General features: G+C 44.3%; 1 long non-coding RNA gene across 1 annotated transcript in view; it reads left to right on the top strand.

Moving 5' to 3' along the window:
• Positions 1–12,049, top strand: part of LOC143809827 (uncharacterized) — a 38,110-nt gene extending 26,061 nt beyond the window's left edge. Inside the window, exons 2-3 of the long non-coding RNA XR_013222477.1 lie at positions 10,891–11,047; positions 11,606–12,049. This is a non-coding gene — a long non-coding RNA (uncharacterized LOC143809827). The remainder of the gene's footprint in view (positions 1–10,890; positions 11,048–11,605) is intronic.
• Positions 12,050–15,643: the final 3,594 nt, after the last annotated feature.

The raw sequence follows: 15,643 nt of genomic DNA, 5'->3' as shown, positions 1-15,643 counted from the left end.
ACGCGCGTGTTGTAGCGGTTAAGAACCTGCCTCTACACATGAACTGATTGCCGGCAGCATATGAAAACATATCGTGTAAGCGTCTGTCACCGCTAGAGATGTCCCTATTATTCATGAGTTATTTTCTATATAGCACACATGTGTGCTTTATCAGCAAAACGGGGGATGGGCCTCTGTACTGCACACATAGATATTATATATAAAGGGTACCTGATGTAAATATGGAGGCTCGTATATTTCCATAATTATCATATCCAAATATTGTTGTCTCAGTGCTTGTTACAACTACATCCGGATAGCATATTCTTATACTTAATGGTAAAGTGATGTGTTGAACACCCCATGGTCTCAATATTGCTGATAACCAATGCTCTAAATATAGCAGCATCCCAAAATGCCATTTTAGGCTAAAAATGGAATATTACACACAATAAGCATTTAAAACATGAGGGGTAGAGATACGGTAGTTCTAAATAAAACAACTACCTAAACCCCACAGGGACAAATCTAAACTTCTGGATTTGTCTTACACTCTGGTCCTTGGATCCAACTTTATAAGGCAATTTCTATTCAAGGGACAGAAAGCTGGTACTCCATATACACGAGGAAAAACCCCATAAGAAAGAGGGAGAAAGACAATCCTGATGAAACTGTCCATAAAAGACACAAAATTCTCAATTTATGCCACATGTGTCAGAGCCAGAGATACGGATATGTAAAGTATAGCAATGGCTAATATCTTACTAATTCTGTCATAATAGACAATATAGAATCTGTCTCATTGGCTCAACATTCCTAAAAGACAAAGTCCAAAACACCAACCTATAAATATGCAGCAGTAAAACCAGAGTTTCTACATAAATCATGAAGTCTGCTGTTCGTATTCAAAGGAAACAGCTATAATTCAATTGCTCGTTTAGGCCATGTGGGTGGCACGTATTCAGGCGAAATATCCACCTTGATTCTCTTTGGAGCAGAACCCTATCATAGTCTCCACCCCTCTTTAGTGGCATCACTTTCTCAATGCCCATAAACTGTATGGCCCTCACATCCCCAGTATGTAAACCATTAACGTGTCTTGCCACAGATGTGTCTCATTTGTTGCGGATGTCGCCCAGATGTTCTCCTATCCTCCTCCTAAACTCTCTTATGGTTTTACCCACATAGGCCTTGCCACATCTGCAAATAATACGGTAAATTACGCCTTTGGTTTTACAATTGATAAAGTCCCTGATGTCAAAAGACTGAGTCACCAGCGTTTTCAAAATTCTTACCCACCAAAATGTGCTCACAGGCAATACATTCCCCACAGCGGTAGCATCCCTTAGTTTTGACCGGCAGCCATGTTCCCCTAGCCGTAGGTGTGACAAAGTGGCTATGTACCAATCGATTTCCTATCGTCTGGCTCTTTTTGTAGGTAATTTGCGGTCTCTCGCCTACAAAATCTCTGATGTCCTCATCCATCTGGAGGATACCCCAGTATTTCTGGATTACCTCTCTGACCATATGAGCACCGTTATCAAAGGAACAGATGAGTCGAGCCTTCCCTGCCGAGTTTACAGTTCTTTTTTTGGGGACCAAAAGTCCTCTCCTATCTTGATTGTTAGCGTGTCTGAATGCCTCTCTGAGTACATGGTCGGGGTAGCCTTTATTCTGGAACCTTTGGCGCAAATCATCCGCCTTGATTTTGAAGTCTTTTTCATTTGAACAATTCCTTTTTAACCTAAGGTACTGGCCCTTGGGTATACCTTTTTTCAAGGTATACCCTAACGGAGCAGCAGCTCCACTCAAAACCACCAGAGGGAGCCCAAGGGCAAAACCCACAAAAATACCATTAGCAACCACAGGAGGGAGCTCCAGAACGGAATTCACAACACTTCATATATCTGCGTGGTCCAAGTTTGGGCATTGTAGGCCGGTGTACCCCTTTTTTTGCTGCCTGATACTCTAATTCTATACAGCACTATTTTGCTTCAAAAAATATAAAAAGGCCACATATTTTCCAGTGTGGTATTTCCGTGACAGCCCTCATATATCTGCGTGGTCTGTTGTGAATTGAACTTTTTGGCTCCCTCTTGTGGTCACTAGCTACATGACACTTTGATTTTCTTTCCCCAGCTTGGTACCCACCTGTACGTTAGTCCAGGGGTGTTGCTATTTAAACTCCCTGGATTCTCAGTCTGGTGCCTGGCATCGTTGTAATCAGTTCCTTTCTGTTTGCTTCTGTCTGCTGGTCCTGGTTCTTTGCAAAATAAGCTAAGTCCTGCTTCCTTATTTTTTGGTTATTTGCATTGCTCTTATTTTTGTCCAGCTTGTACTAAATGTGATTCCTGATATTGCTGGTAGCTCTAGGGGGCTGATATTCTCCCCCCGTGCCGTTAGACGGTTCGGGGGTTCTTGAATATTCAGCGTGGAAATTTTGATAGGGTTTTTGCTGACCGTATAAGTCATCTTCCTATATTCTGCTATTAGTCAGTGGGCCTCTCTTTGCTAAAACCTAGTTCATTCTTACGTTTGTCTTTTCTTCTTACCTCACCGTTATTATTTGTTGGGGGCTTGTATCCAACTTTTGGGGTCTTTTCTCTGGAGGCAAGAAAGGTCTATTGTTTCCCTTTAGGGTTAGTTAGTTCTCCGGCTGGCGCGAGATGTCTAGAATCAACGTAGGTACGTTCCCCGGCTACTGCTATTTGTTGTGCTAGGATCAGTTATACGGTCAGCCTAGTTATCACTGCCCTATGAGCTGGTTTTTTGTGTGTGCAGACTTGGTAATAACCTCTGAGACCCTCTGCCATTGGGGTCATAACAGTATGCCAGGCCAAAAGTAATACTTAATGCATTGCAGAAGTGGGATTATAAGAAAGGAAATTCTGAGTTTTTTTTTTTTTTTTCTTCCTCCCCTTTATCTCTGAGTGGCTTGAGCTTGCTGCAGACATGAATGTCCAGACTTTGATTACTAGTGTGGATCAGCTTGCTGCTCGTGTGCAGAGCATTCAAGATTTTGTTACTTGTAGTCCTATGTCAGAACCTAAAATACCTATTCCTGAACTGTTCTCTGGAGACCGATTTAAGTTTAGGAATTTCAGGAATAATTGTAAATTGTTTCTATCTCTGAGACCTCGTTCGTCTGGAGACTCAGCTCAGCAAGTAAAAATTGTTATCTCTTTCTTGCGGGGCGACCCTCAGGATTGGGCCTTCTCGTTAGCGCCAGGAGATCCGGCATTGGCAAATATTGATGCATTTTTTCTGGCGCTCGGGTTGCTTTACGAGGAGCCCAATCTTGAAATTCAGGCAGAAAAAGCTTTGCTGGCTATCTCTCAGGGCCAGGATGAAGCTGAAGTGTATTGCCAAAAATTTCGGAAATGGTCCGTGCTTACTCAGTGGAATGAGTGTGCTCTGGCCGCAAATTTCAGAAATGGCCTTTCTGAAGCCATTAAGAATGTGATGGTGGGTTTCTCCATTCCTACAAGTCTGAATGATTCCATGGCGCTGGCTATTCAAATTGACCGGCGTTTGCGGGAGCGCAAAGCCGCTAATCCTCTGGTGGTGTTGTCTGAACAAACACCTGATTTAATGCAATGTGGTAGAATTCAGACTAGAAATGAACGGAAAAATCATAGATGTCAGAATGGGTTGTGTTTTTACTGTGGTGATCCTACACATGTTATATCAGCATGCTCTAAACGCTTAACAAAGGTGATTAGTCCTGTCGCCATTGGTAATTTGCAACCTAAATTTATTTTGTCTGTGACTTTAATTTGCTCATTGTCTTCCTACCCTGTTATGGCGTCTGTGGATTCAGGTGCTGCCCTGAGTCTTATGGATTTTTCATTTGCCAAGCGCTGTGGTTTTGTTCTTGAGCCGTTGGTAAATCCTATCCCTCTTAGAGGTATTGATGCTACGCCATTGGCGGAAAATAAGCCGCAGTTTTGGACACAGGTAACCATGTGTATGACTCCTGAACATCGGGAGGTGATTCGTTTTCTGGTTCTGCATAAAATGCATGATTTGGTCGTTTTGGGTCTACCATGGTTACAGACCCATAATCCAGTTTTGGATTGGAAGGCAATGTCTGTGTCAAGTTGGGGCTGTCAGGGAATTCATGGCGATTCCCCGCCGGTGTCTATTGCTTCCTCTACTCCTTCGGAAGTTCCTGAGTATTTGTCTGATTATCAGGATGTATTCAGCGAGTCCAGGTCCAGTGCTCTTCCTCCTCATAGGGACTGTGACTGTGCTATAGATTTGATTCCGGGTAGTAAATTTCCTAAGGGAAGATTATTTAATCTGTCTGTACCTGAGCATACCGCAATGCGTTCGTATATCAAGGAGTCTCTGGAGAAGGGGCATATTCGTCCATCCTCTTCCCCTCTTGGTGCGGGATTCTTTTTTGTGGCCAAGAAGGACGGATCTTTGAGACCTTGTATAGACTATCGGCTTCTGAATAAAATCACTGTTAAATTTCAGTGTCCTTTGCCTCTGTTGTCGGACTTGTTTGCCCGGATTAAGGGTGCCAAGTGGTTCACCAAGATAGATCTTCGTGGTGCGTACAACCTTGTGCGCATTAAGCAGGGAGATGAATGGAAAACTGCATTTAATACGCCCGAAGGTCATTTTGAGTACTTGGTGATGCCTTTTGGGCTCTCTAATGCCCCTTCAGTGTTTCAGTCCTTTATGCATGATATTTTCCGGAAGTACCTGGATAAATTTATGATCGTTTATCTGGATGATATTCTGGTTTTTTCTGATGATTGGGACTCCCATGTAAAGCAGGTCAGGATGGTGTTTCAGGTTTTGCGTGAGAATGCTTTGTTTGTCAAGGGCTCAAAGTGTCTCTTTGGAGTGCAGAAGGTTCCCTTTTTGGGTTTTATTTTCTCCCCTTCTGCGGTGGAGATGGACCCAGTCAAGGTCCGAGCTATTCATGATTGGACTCAACCCACGTCAGTTAAGAGTCTTCAGAAGTTCTTGGGTTTTGCTAACTTCTACCGTCGTTTTATCGCTAACTTTTCTAGCGTTGTTAAACCTTTGACGGATATGACCAAGAAAGGTTCTGATGTTGCTAACTGGGCTCCTGCAGCCGTGGAAGCTTTCCAAGAGCTGAAGCGCCGGTTTACTTCGGCGCCTGTTTTGTGTCAGCCTGATGTCTCACTTCCCTTTCAGGTTGAAGTGGATGATTCTGAGATCGGTGCAGGGGCCGTTTTGTCGCAGAGAGACCCTGGTTGCTCTATAATGAGACCATGTGCTTTTTTTTCTAGGAAGTTTTCGCCTGCTGAGTGGAACTATGATGTTGGCAATCGGGAGTTGTTGGCCATGAAGTGGGCATTTGAGGAGTGGCGTCATTGGCTCGAGGGTTCTAAGCATCGTGTGGTGGTCTTGACTGATCACAAAAATCTGATGTATCTCGAGTCTGCTAAACGCCTGAATCCTAGACAGGCCCGTTGGTCATTGTTTTTCTCCCGTTTTGACTTTGTGGTCTCGTACCTACCGGGTTCAAAGAATGTGAAGGCTGATGCTCTTTCTAGGAGCTTTGTGCCTGACTCTCCTGGAGTCTCAGAGCCAGCTGGTATTCTTAAAGAGGGAGTTATCTTGTCGGCCATTTCTCCGGATTTGCGACGTGTGTTGCAGAGATTTCAGGCTGGTAGACCTGACTCTTGTCCACCTGACAGACTGTTTGTTCCTGATAAATGGACCAGCAGAGTCATTTCCGAGGTTCATTCCTCGGTGTTGGCAGGGCATCCGGGGATTTTTGGCACCAGAGATTTGGTGGCTAGGTCCTTTTGGTGGCCTTCCTTGTCACGGGATGTGCGGTCGTTTGTGCAGTCCTGTGGGACTTGTGCTCGAGCTAAGCCTTGCTGTTCTCGTGCCAGCGGGTTGCTCTTGCCCTTGCCTGTCCCGAAGAGGTCTTGGACACACATTTCCATGGATTTCATTTCAGATCTTCCGGTGTCTCAGGGCATGTCTGTCATCTGGGTGGTATGTGATCGTTTTTCCAAGATGGTCCATTTGGTGTCCTTGCCTAAGCTGCCTTCCTCTTCCGATCTGGTTCCTCTATTCTTTCAGAATGTGGTTCGTTTGCACGGCATTCCTGAGAATATCGTGTCTGACAGAGGATCCCAGTTTGTTTCCAGGTTCTGGCGATCCTTTTGTGCTAAGATGGGCATTGATTTGTCGTTTTCATCTGCCTTTCATCCTCAGACTAATGGCCAAACTGAGCGAACAAATCAGACTCTAGAGGCTTATTTGAGGTGTTTTGTTTCTGCAGATCAGGATGATTGGGTGACCTTCTTGCCATTGGCTGAGTTTGCCCTTAATAATTGGGCTAGTTCCGCTACTTTGGTTTCGCCATTTTTCTGCAACTCTGGTTTTCATCCTCGTTTTTCCTCGGGACATGTTGAGCCCTCTGACTGTCCTGGGGTAGATTCTGTGGTGGATAGGTTGCAGCGGATTTGGAATCATGTGGTGGACAACTTAAAGTTGTCACAGGAGAAGGCTCAGCGTTTTGCCAACCGCCGCCGCGGTGTGGGTCCCCGACTTCGCGTTGGGGATTTGGTGTGGCTGTCTTCTCGGTTTGTTCCTATGAAGGTCTCCTCTCCTAAATTTAAGCCTCGCTTCATCGGTCCTTATAAGATTTTGGAAATCCTTAATCCTGTGTCCTTTCGCTTGGATCTTCCGGTGTCGTTTGCCATTCACAACGTGTTCCATAGGTCTTTGTTGCGGCGGTACGTTGTGCCGGTGGTTCCTTCTGTTGAGCCTCCTGCTCCGGTGTTGGTTGAGGGCGAGTTGGAGTACGTGGTGGAGAAGATCTTGGATTCTCGTCTCTCCAGACGGAGGCTTTAGTATCTGGTCAAGTGGAAGGGCTATGGTCAGGAGGATAATTCCTGGGTGGTCGCCTCTGATGTTCATGCGGCCGATTTGGTTCGTGCCTTTCACGCTGCTCATCCTGATCGCCCTGGTGGTCTTGGTGAGGGTTCGGTGACCCCTCCTTAAGGGGGGGGTACTGTTGTGAATTGAACTTTTTGGCTCCCTCTTGTGGTCACTAGCTACATGACACTTTGATTTTCTTTCCCCAGCTTGGTACCCACCTGTTCGTTAGTCCAGGGGTGTTGCTATTTAAACTCCCTGGATTCTCAGTCTGGTGCCTGGCATCGTTGTAATCAGTTCCTTTCTGTTTGCTTCTGTCTGCTGGTCCTGGTTCTTTGCAAAATAAGCTAAGTCCTGCTTCCTTATTTTTTGGTTATTTGCATTGCTCTTATTTTTGTCCAGCTTGTACTAAATGTGATTCCTGATATTGCTGGTAGCTCTAGGGGGCTGATATTCTCCCCCCGTGCCGTTAGACGGTTCGGGGGTTCTTGAATATTCAGCGTGGAAATTTTGATAGGGTTTTTGCTGACCGTATAAGTCATCTTCCTATATTCTGCTATTAGTCAGTGGGCCTCTCTTTGCTAAAACCTAGTTCATTCTTACGTTTGTCTTTTCTTCTTACCTCACCGTTATTATTTGTTGGGGGCTTGTATCCAACTTTTGGGGTCTTTTCTCTGGAGGCAAGAAAGGTCTATTGTTTCCCTTTAGGATTAGTTAGTTCTCCGGCTGGCGCGAGACGTCTAGAATCAACGTAGGTACGTTCCCCGGCTACTGCTATTTGTTGTGCTAGGATCAGTTATACGGTCAGCCTAGTTACCACTGCCCTATGAGCTGGTTTTTTGTGTGTGCAGACTTGGTAATAACCTCTGAGACCCTCTGCCATTGGGGTCATAACAGTGGTCCAGGTTTGGTCAATGTAGGCCAGTGTACCCCTTTTTTTGCTGTCTGATACTGTATTTCTATACAGCACTATTTCACTTCAAAAAATATAAAAACGTAGTAACAAAGAAGGAAAGCAGGAGGCAGGGTTCAGAATTCAAGCCGAGTCATACACTGTAGGAAACCACTAAACACACACTAAGTCAGGGATAGGGAATGGGTAATCAGAGGCAGAAGGATCACTAGGATATACGGGTCACCTGCTCAAGCCAGGAACTGGAACAATCACTGACAAATGCTACCATGAGTGGCACCAATAAATAGCCACCCATGAACCAAAAAGAGGCAGGAAAGGTTAACATCACCATAACCAGGTCGGGGAAGGAAAAGCAAGAAGCAAACCCTGACCTGGATCATGACAGTAACTATATTTAATTAGTCTTGAGCAACCACTGTGACCTGAAGGGCTGCGCTGCAATGTTTTACCCAGCATGTGCCTCTCTGGATATTAGCCGACACCCGGACATTCGTACTGCGATGTTCCATCGATCTCATGCTCCCCTGAACACCTGCCGGTTTCGGTGAGTCCCTCACTATGCCGCCCTTTCTCTTCACGCCACGGCCTGTCGCTCCCCTCTCAGCGTTTGCGGTCTGTACCTCAGTAGGATTCTTGCTGGATGCCCGCTTCCGTTGATGTGCAACCCATTTTACCTCACACTGACGGGCCATGCCCCCTTCACCCTGGTTACTGGCTCGCTCCAGCTGCAATCTTGTTCCCCCCAGGAACAGGAGGTTTGGCCCCAGCAGTTCCGGACCCAGCCCTTCAGCAGCTCTGGCAGCCTGGTCTTCCCTTCTACACGATTATCTAGGCTGAGAACCACTGAGGAGGGAGCTGCTGGAAGCGCAGCGTCAGTGACTAGAGGTGACGTGGGTCACTGAGGCTGCATTCCCAGCTGGGCCCCTGTACTCCAGTGACCTCGATGAGATCACTGCTAGCACAGTGAGAAAAAGTCTCACAGTGGACATCAATGTTTCAGGCTGAAACATCAAAATTGCTGTGATTAGCTATTCAGAATATAATATATTTATTATATAATCTTTAGGTGGAGCTGATCATTCTTCCATTATCTTACACACCAATGATCAAATGTTCTTATAAATATTGATTTGACAAATCACTGATCCATGTAAACGACCTTAAGTGGTAATATCGCTAGACAGAAGACAATTTTTAGATTTGCCTTCCTCTGCTGTTTTTTGGTGTGTCATTTTCACTTGCAGAGTGGCTTTAATGAAGTGTAGACCATTACATGTCCTTAATTATTACCAAACGTAAGATCCAAATGTTCATTGTCACCTTCACATCAGAAGTTTACAACATAAAAGGTTTTGCAACTATTTTATGAGAACAAACAAACTTGATGTGCCCTCATCAGTTGCAGTTTGTTGTTGGCAGATAAGATAGGTGGAATAACAAATTGAGCCATAAACTTTACGAGTGTTTGTGATTATTGCTGAAGTTTTGAAGTAACTGTTATGTTGAACCTAAGTCTGGGAAAATCTGGACCTATAAGAGAACATTCATTTTAGGAAGTGGGAGTGTGCACAATTTTTATATCTGAATTCCTGACATCAAGGCTTTATTTTCCATTCCAACTTTCAAAGTAGCAAGAAGACATATGCAATGGCAGGAAGTAACTAGAGGTCAATGTAACCCAGAAAAGATCTAGTGGAAAGTTGTACTTTTACTAACTCATTGAATAAGAGACTGCATTCATCCAAAAGGAATTTTATATTTATTAGTATTGTTTTAATAACATTTCATTTATAGGAACTTGTCACCAAGTCTCACGCTGTGGCATTCTTTTGAACTAAAAGTACTTCCCAAATAATTATTTTCTGCCAAAACTCACCTAATTTATGAATTTATTGCACAGAGCAGTATGGATATAATTCATCATGATTGCATTTGTTAATAACGTACAAGATCAATATTAATCAGAATTGTAAAATGACATGTAATTTACAATGGTCAATTTCAGCACAATTACAAGCACTGATAAACTACCGTATATTCAGGCAGTTCAGTGCTTGCTACCCCAGAACAAAATTTCAAAAAATATCACAGAAAAAAGATACAGCCTTACCAACTCCAAGGCAGATTACCAATGCACTTAGTAAGGCCGGCGTCACACTGGCGTGTTTTACGGACGTATGAGAGGCGCAGAAAATACGGATTACACACGGTACAATGATTCTCTATGGGCCAGCTCCTATCTACCGTATTTTACGGATCCATATTATACGGTCTTGTACGGCCGTAGAAAATCGCAGCATGCTGCGTTTGTCAGCGTATTGCGCAAAAAAGTCGCCAATGAAAGTCTATGGGGGCGAGAAAAATACGGAATACACATGGACCAGCAGTGTGACTTGCGAGAAATATGCCAGACATCTCCAGGTGCCAGGAAATGTGCCAAGCCCTCATTCAGGAAGCTCAGACATGCTAATTAGCTCAAAAAGCCTCACAGACATCCCGGAAGTCTGGCGCTCGCCTCTACGGAGTTGCAAGCAGCATGGCAAGCATCATCAACGTCGATATGCTCCTCATCCTGGTCCAAGAAAGGACAGAAATCTGGGACCAGTGTCATCCAAATTATTCCAACCGGGCCAGGAAAGAGGCAGCTTGGAGGACCATCTGTGGGATCCTGTTCCCAGATTATGCCCAACGGCCACGTGTGGAGCAGACACAGGTTTGTAAGTACACTCATGTTGCAACATTAATTAATCTTGAAAAATGCTTTACCCAGATGATTTCTTGCAGATTTTTTGTAGCTTATTTTTTTTTTGTTTAAAATTTTTGTTCAAAAACAAAGATCATGAACATGAGAAAGTGTTTACGTACATAGATAATATAGATGTTGTGTTGGGTACTATTTTTGTTAATGCCAGACTGGTACAGAGGGGAGTGAACCCTATCCTTGTGTTGTTTCATTTTATTGTGTATAATGTATTTGGTGTTGTAAGCAATTTAAACTTTAGGGAAATCATTTAAGAAGGCATTTTATTAGCATCCTTACAATATGATGAGTCAATGCCAACTGTTTAAAAAAATGTGCAGAATGAGCTTATATAATATTTGTTACCATGTCATTGCAGTGGATGATGTTATGACACGATGGCGCAGCATCAGGGACCAATATCGGCGGGAAAGGCAGCAGCGGGCAAGAAGTGGCTCAGCAGCAACAACCGAAAAAAGAAAGTACATATACTACGATCGACTTTCATTTTTGGATCCCAGTATGGATCTAAGACAGTAAGTAAAAAGCTCACAACACAATTATTATTCTTATTCTTTTTTGGGTTTTTTATTGTTATAGCGTCATTTATTCCATGGCGCTTTACATGTAAGGAGGGGTATACAGAATCAAAAAAAGGTAACTAATCTTATCCAATATAAGTCAGAACTGGTACAGGAGGAGAGAGGACCCTGCCCACAAAGCCTCACAATCTACAAGGGATGGGTGAGAATACAGTAGGCAAGGGTAGAGCTGGTCATGCAGTGGTGTGGTTGATTGTTGGTGAATGCAGGTTATATGTTTGTCGGAATAGGTGGGTCTTCTGGCTCTTTTTGAAGCTTTCAATGGTAGGCGAGAGTCTGATGTGTTGTGGCAGAGGGTTCCAAAGTAGGGGTGATACACAAGATAAATCTTGTATACCATTGTGTGATGAGGAGATAACAGGGTAGTAGAGAAGGAGATATTGTGAGGATAGTAGTTTGCGTGTAGCTAATTACAGTGAGACGATGTCACAGTTGTCTAATAAACTTATGTTAGAAAATGACTCATTTTTTTTTTTTTTTTTTTAATACCAGAACACAGTCCAACCTCACTGAGAGGGAGACTGGGTCAGATTCGGAGGTTGTAATAGATTCGGTTGCTGTTGATGATGAGGTAGCAGGCCCATCTTTGGCCTCTTCTAGATCCATCATCCCTGGACCATCGGCTTCTGCATCACAACAGACAGCAACAAGTGTCGAAGATGCAGCTCCTACAACATCAGCAGCACCTGATCCTGTAAGCCAGGAAGAAGAGCATGGACACAGCAGCATCCCTTCTGTCCCACTGGTGTCCTCCCCACAGGCATCTGGGCCTTTACGCAGAGGCCGCAGAAGGAGAGAGCTGCAAGCCACTAGGAGGGAAGTGGACGCTGGGGTCCTCAATTATTTGGCCAGGGCAGCCACGGATGATGGTGAGGAGGCCTTTGCTTGCAACCTGGCCCAGTACCTTCGTCGTGAGGTGAGGCTCCCTGTGAGAGGGTGTATTCAAATCCTGATTGATTTAAGCACTGCCCCAAATGACCCCTATGAGTAGTGTTGAGCGATACCGTCCGATACTTGAAAGTATCGGTATCGGAAAGTATCGGCCGATACCGGCAAAATATCGGATCCAATCCGATACCGATACCCGATACCAATACAAGTCAATGGGACTCATGTATCGGACGGTATTCCTGATGGTTCCCAGGGTCTGAAGGAGAGGAAACTCTCCTTCAGGCCCTGGGAACCATATAAATGTGTAAAAGAAAGAATTAAAATAAAAAATATCGCTATACTCACCTGTCCGACGCAGCCGGGACCTCAGCGAGGGAACCGGCAGCGTTGTTTGTTTAAAATTCGCGCTATTACTTGGTTACGTGAATTCCCGGCTTGTGATTGGTCAGGTCGGCCATGTTGCCGGGACGCGGACCAATCACAGCAAGCCGTGACGAAATTACGTCACGGCTTGCTGTGATTGGTCCGCGTCCCGGCAATATGGCCGCCCTGACCAATCACAAGCCGTGACGTCACGGGAGGCTGGACACGCGCTCATTTTAAAATGGGCGCATGTCCAGCCTCCCGTGACGTCACGGCTTGTGATTGGTTGCGCCGCGGTCAACCAATCACAAGCCGGGAGGCTGGACGCGCTCATTTTAAAATGGGCGCGTGTCCAGCCTCCCGTGACGTCACGGCTTGTGATTGGTTGCGCCGCGGTCAACCAATCACAAGCCGGGAGGCTGGACGCGCTCATTTTAAAATGGGCGCGTGTCCAGCCTCCCGTGACGTCACGGCTTGTGATTGGTCAGGGCGGCCATATTGCCGGGACGCGGACCAATCACAGCAAGCCGTGACGTAATTTCGTCACGGCTTGCTGTGATTGGTCCGCGTCCCGGCAACGTGGCCGACCTGACCAATCACAAGCCGGGAATTCACGTAACCAAGTAATAGCGCGAATTTTAAACAAACAACGCTGCCGGTTCCCTCGCTGAAGTCCCGGCTGCGTCGGAGAGGTGAGTATAGCGATATTTTTTATTTTAATTCTCTCTTTTACACATTTTAACATTAATGTTGTTGCGATACCCGATACCCGATACCACAAGAGTATCGGAATCCCGGTATCGGAATTCCGATACAGCAAGTATCGGCCGATACCCGATACTTGCAGCATCGGAATGCTCAACACTACCTATGAGGTTTTTGAATTTATTGAGAGAAGGCAGCTTTCACCACAGAACCTCTTGAGCCTTCCACGAAATCAACAGGTGCATGGTCAATCAGGATTTGAAGCACCTCCTCCATGTGTGCCTACACCTCAACCCCTCCCAACCCAAAATCAACCAAGGCCAGCACCGTACCATATGGCAGCCTACAACCAACCTTCCCAATATGGCCACTTTTCCAGACCCAGTGCTGTAGGCTGGTCCCAACCAGGGTTTGGACGACATGGCCATTTTGGGGGTGGGTATGAGTCCAGCCAATATGTTCCTTAGCATGAGGGCCAGAGACAAATCCCTTATGGCCAATACCCAACTGGCCAATATGAACAAGGCCTGTATTTTGATCCGCCACACACAGCATCCACACAGGCTGAAGGACAATTGGCCCAACAAAGGCCACCTGAGCAGGACCCTGAACTGCTGCCATCACCTCCACCAACTTACAGAAATCTGTAATAAAAAGTTTGCTTTGTTTTTATTTGTTACGTGTAACCATGTTTTGGTTACCTTTGTGCTGTAATTGCATTTTGTTCTTTTGTGGTTTTGAACCCCCCCCCCCCCCCCCAAAAAAAAAAAAAAAAAAAAAACATATGAAAAAAATATGGTTTAAAGTTTACAACAAAAGGCTTTTGCTCTTAGTGAAAAATGTTGTCAAAAGCCAATTGACGTTTGTGGGACAATCATTCTTACATCACACACATATGCTCTGTTCATAAGCATCTGGTATTTAAGTAAATACAACACACAGAGTACAGTTTCTGTATGAAACCAAATTTATATGGTGCAAATATGTTTTGAAAATAAGGAAATCACAACTGAGAAACAGCATAGTCTTGCCAGGGAGTAGCACCCTGAGGAGAAACAAAATAATTTGTGAAAATATCTCTCACTTTGATTCCAGAAAGGGGACGGTGCGGAGGAGGGACATGTGGTGTAGGGCTACTCGCATTGGGCAACATGTCTTCACCAACAACAGATGCTAACGGATTGCATACGGATCACCATTTCTGAATTTTTGATGTGTATTACGGCTGTAAAATACGGACTGTATTTCCCTACGCTGAGTGTGACATCGGCCTAAGATGGAGCAGAACCCCATGATAAAGGCGTTAGCAGCATAAGTGCAAAATACTGGTGCAAACAGCTACTCACAAGCCTACCAATTGATGGAGGGGGTGGCTGTGTAGTTTTAAACATGCACCCAGATGGAGCTTGCATAGAATGCTAGTCACACAGATACATGTGATGCACAATGTCTGGCTTACAGCCTATTGATAATGCTCACACTATTAGATCAGGTGGGCTGTCCAGCACTATATAAGTGTACCCCACAAGGACAGACACCCCAGTACACCCAACCAACACAAAAGGGCCTGACTGCATCCTGCATAACAATGGAAAAAGTGCAAGAAAAAATATGAATAATGTATAAGATAAATACATTACATTGGGTATTGGTTGATATTTTAAAATATAATATAAAAATATGGCTAACATAGAAAAAAATCCTAGAAAAAGATACAGCCTTACCAATACACTTAGCAGGATGCATGAGACCCCCATGATACAGGCAGGGACAGCACAAGTGCAAAATACTGAATTCAGACAGCCACTCACTAGCCAACCAATTCATGGAAGAGGTGGCTGTGTAGTATTAACCCCTTCACCCCGAAGCCTGGTTTCACCTTCCTGACCAGGCCAATTTTTACAATTCTGACCACTGTCACTTTATGAAGTCATAACTCTGGAACACTTAAATAGATCCCACTGATTCAAAATCACATTACTGTTTTCACATGACATATTGTACTTCCTGACAGTGGTAAAATTTCTTTGACATGACTTGCGTTTATTTATAAATTTCACAATTTTCAAACTTTTAATTGTTATGCCCTTAAATCAGAGAGTCACCTTGAACAAAATAGTTAGTAAATATAATTTCCCACATGTCTAGTTTACAAAACACAATTTTTGAAACATAATTGTCTTTGTTAGGAAGTTATAAGGGTTAAAAGTTGACCAGCGATTTCTGATTTTTACAACAAAATTAGCAAAAACCATTTTTATTTTAGGACCACCTCACATTTGAAGTGACTTTGAGGGGCTTATATGACATAAAATACCCAAACATGACACAACTCTAAAAACTGCACCTCTCAAGGCGCTCAAAACCCCGTTCATGAAGCTTATTAACCCTTTATGTGCTTCACAGGAATTTTTAGAATGTGGAAGGAAAAAATAAACATTAAAAAATACTCGGAGGACACCCGAGCATGCTCGAGAAATCTCGAGTAACGAGTATATTCGCTCATCACTAGTGACCACATTTTACAAACTAAACCTCTCAATGAATTCATCTAGGGATGCAGTGATTACA

This window comes from Ranitomeya variabilis, chromosome 2, assembly GCF_051348905.1.
Source record: "Ranitomeya variabilis isolate aRanVar5 chromosome 2, aRanVar5.hap1, whole genome shotgun sequence".
Lineage (NCBI taxonomy): Eukaryota > Metazoa > Chordata > Amphibia > Anura > Dendrobatidae > Ranitomeya > Ranitomeya variabilis.
Note: the sequence above shows the minus strand (reverse complement) of the source record. Positions and strands in the feature narration are given on the sequence as shown.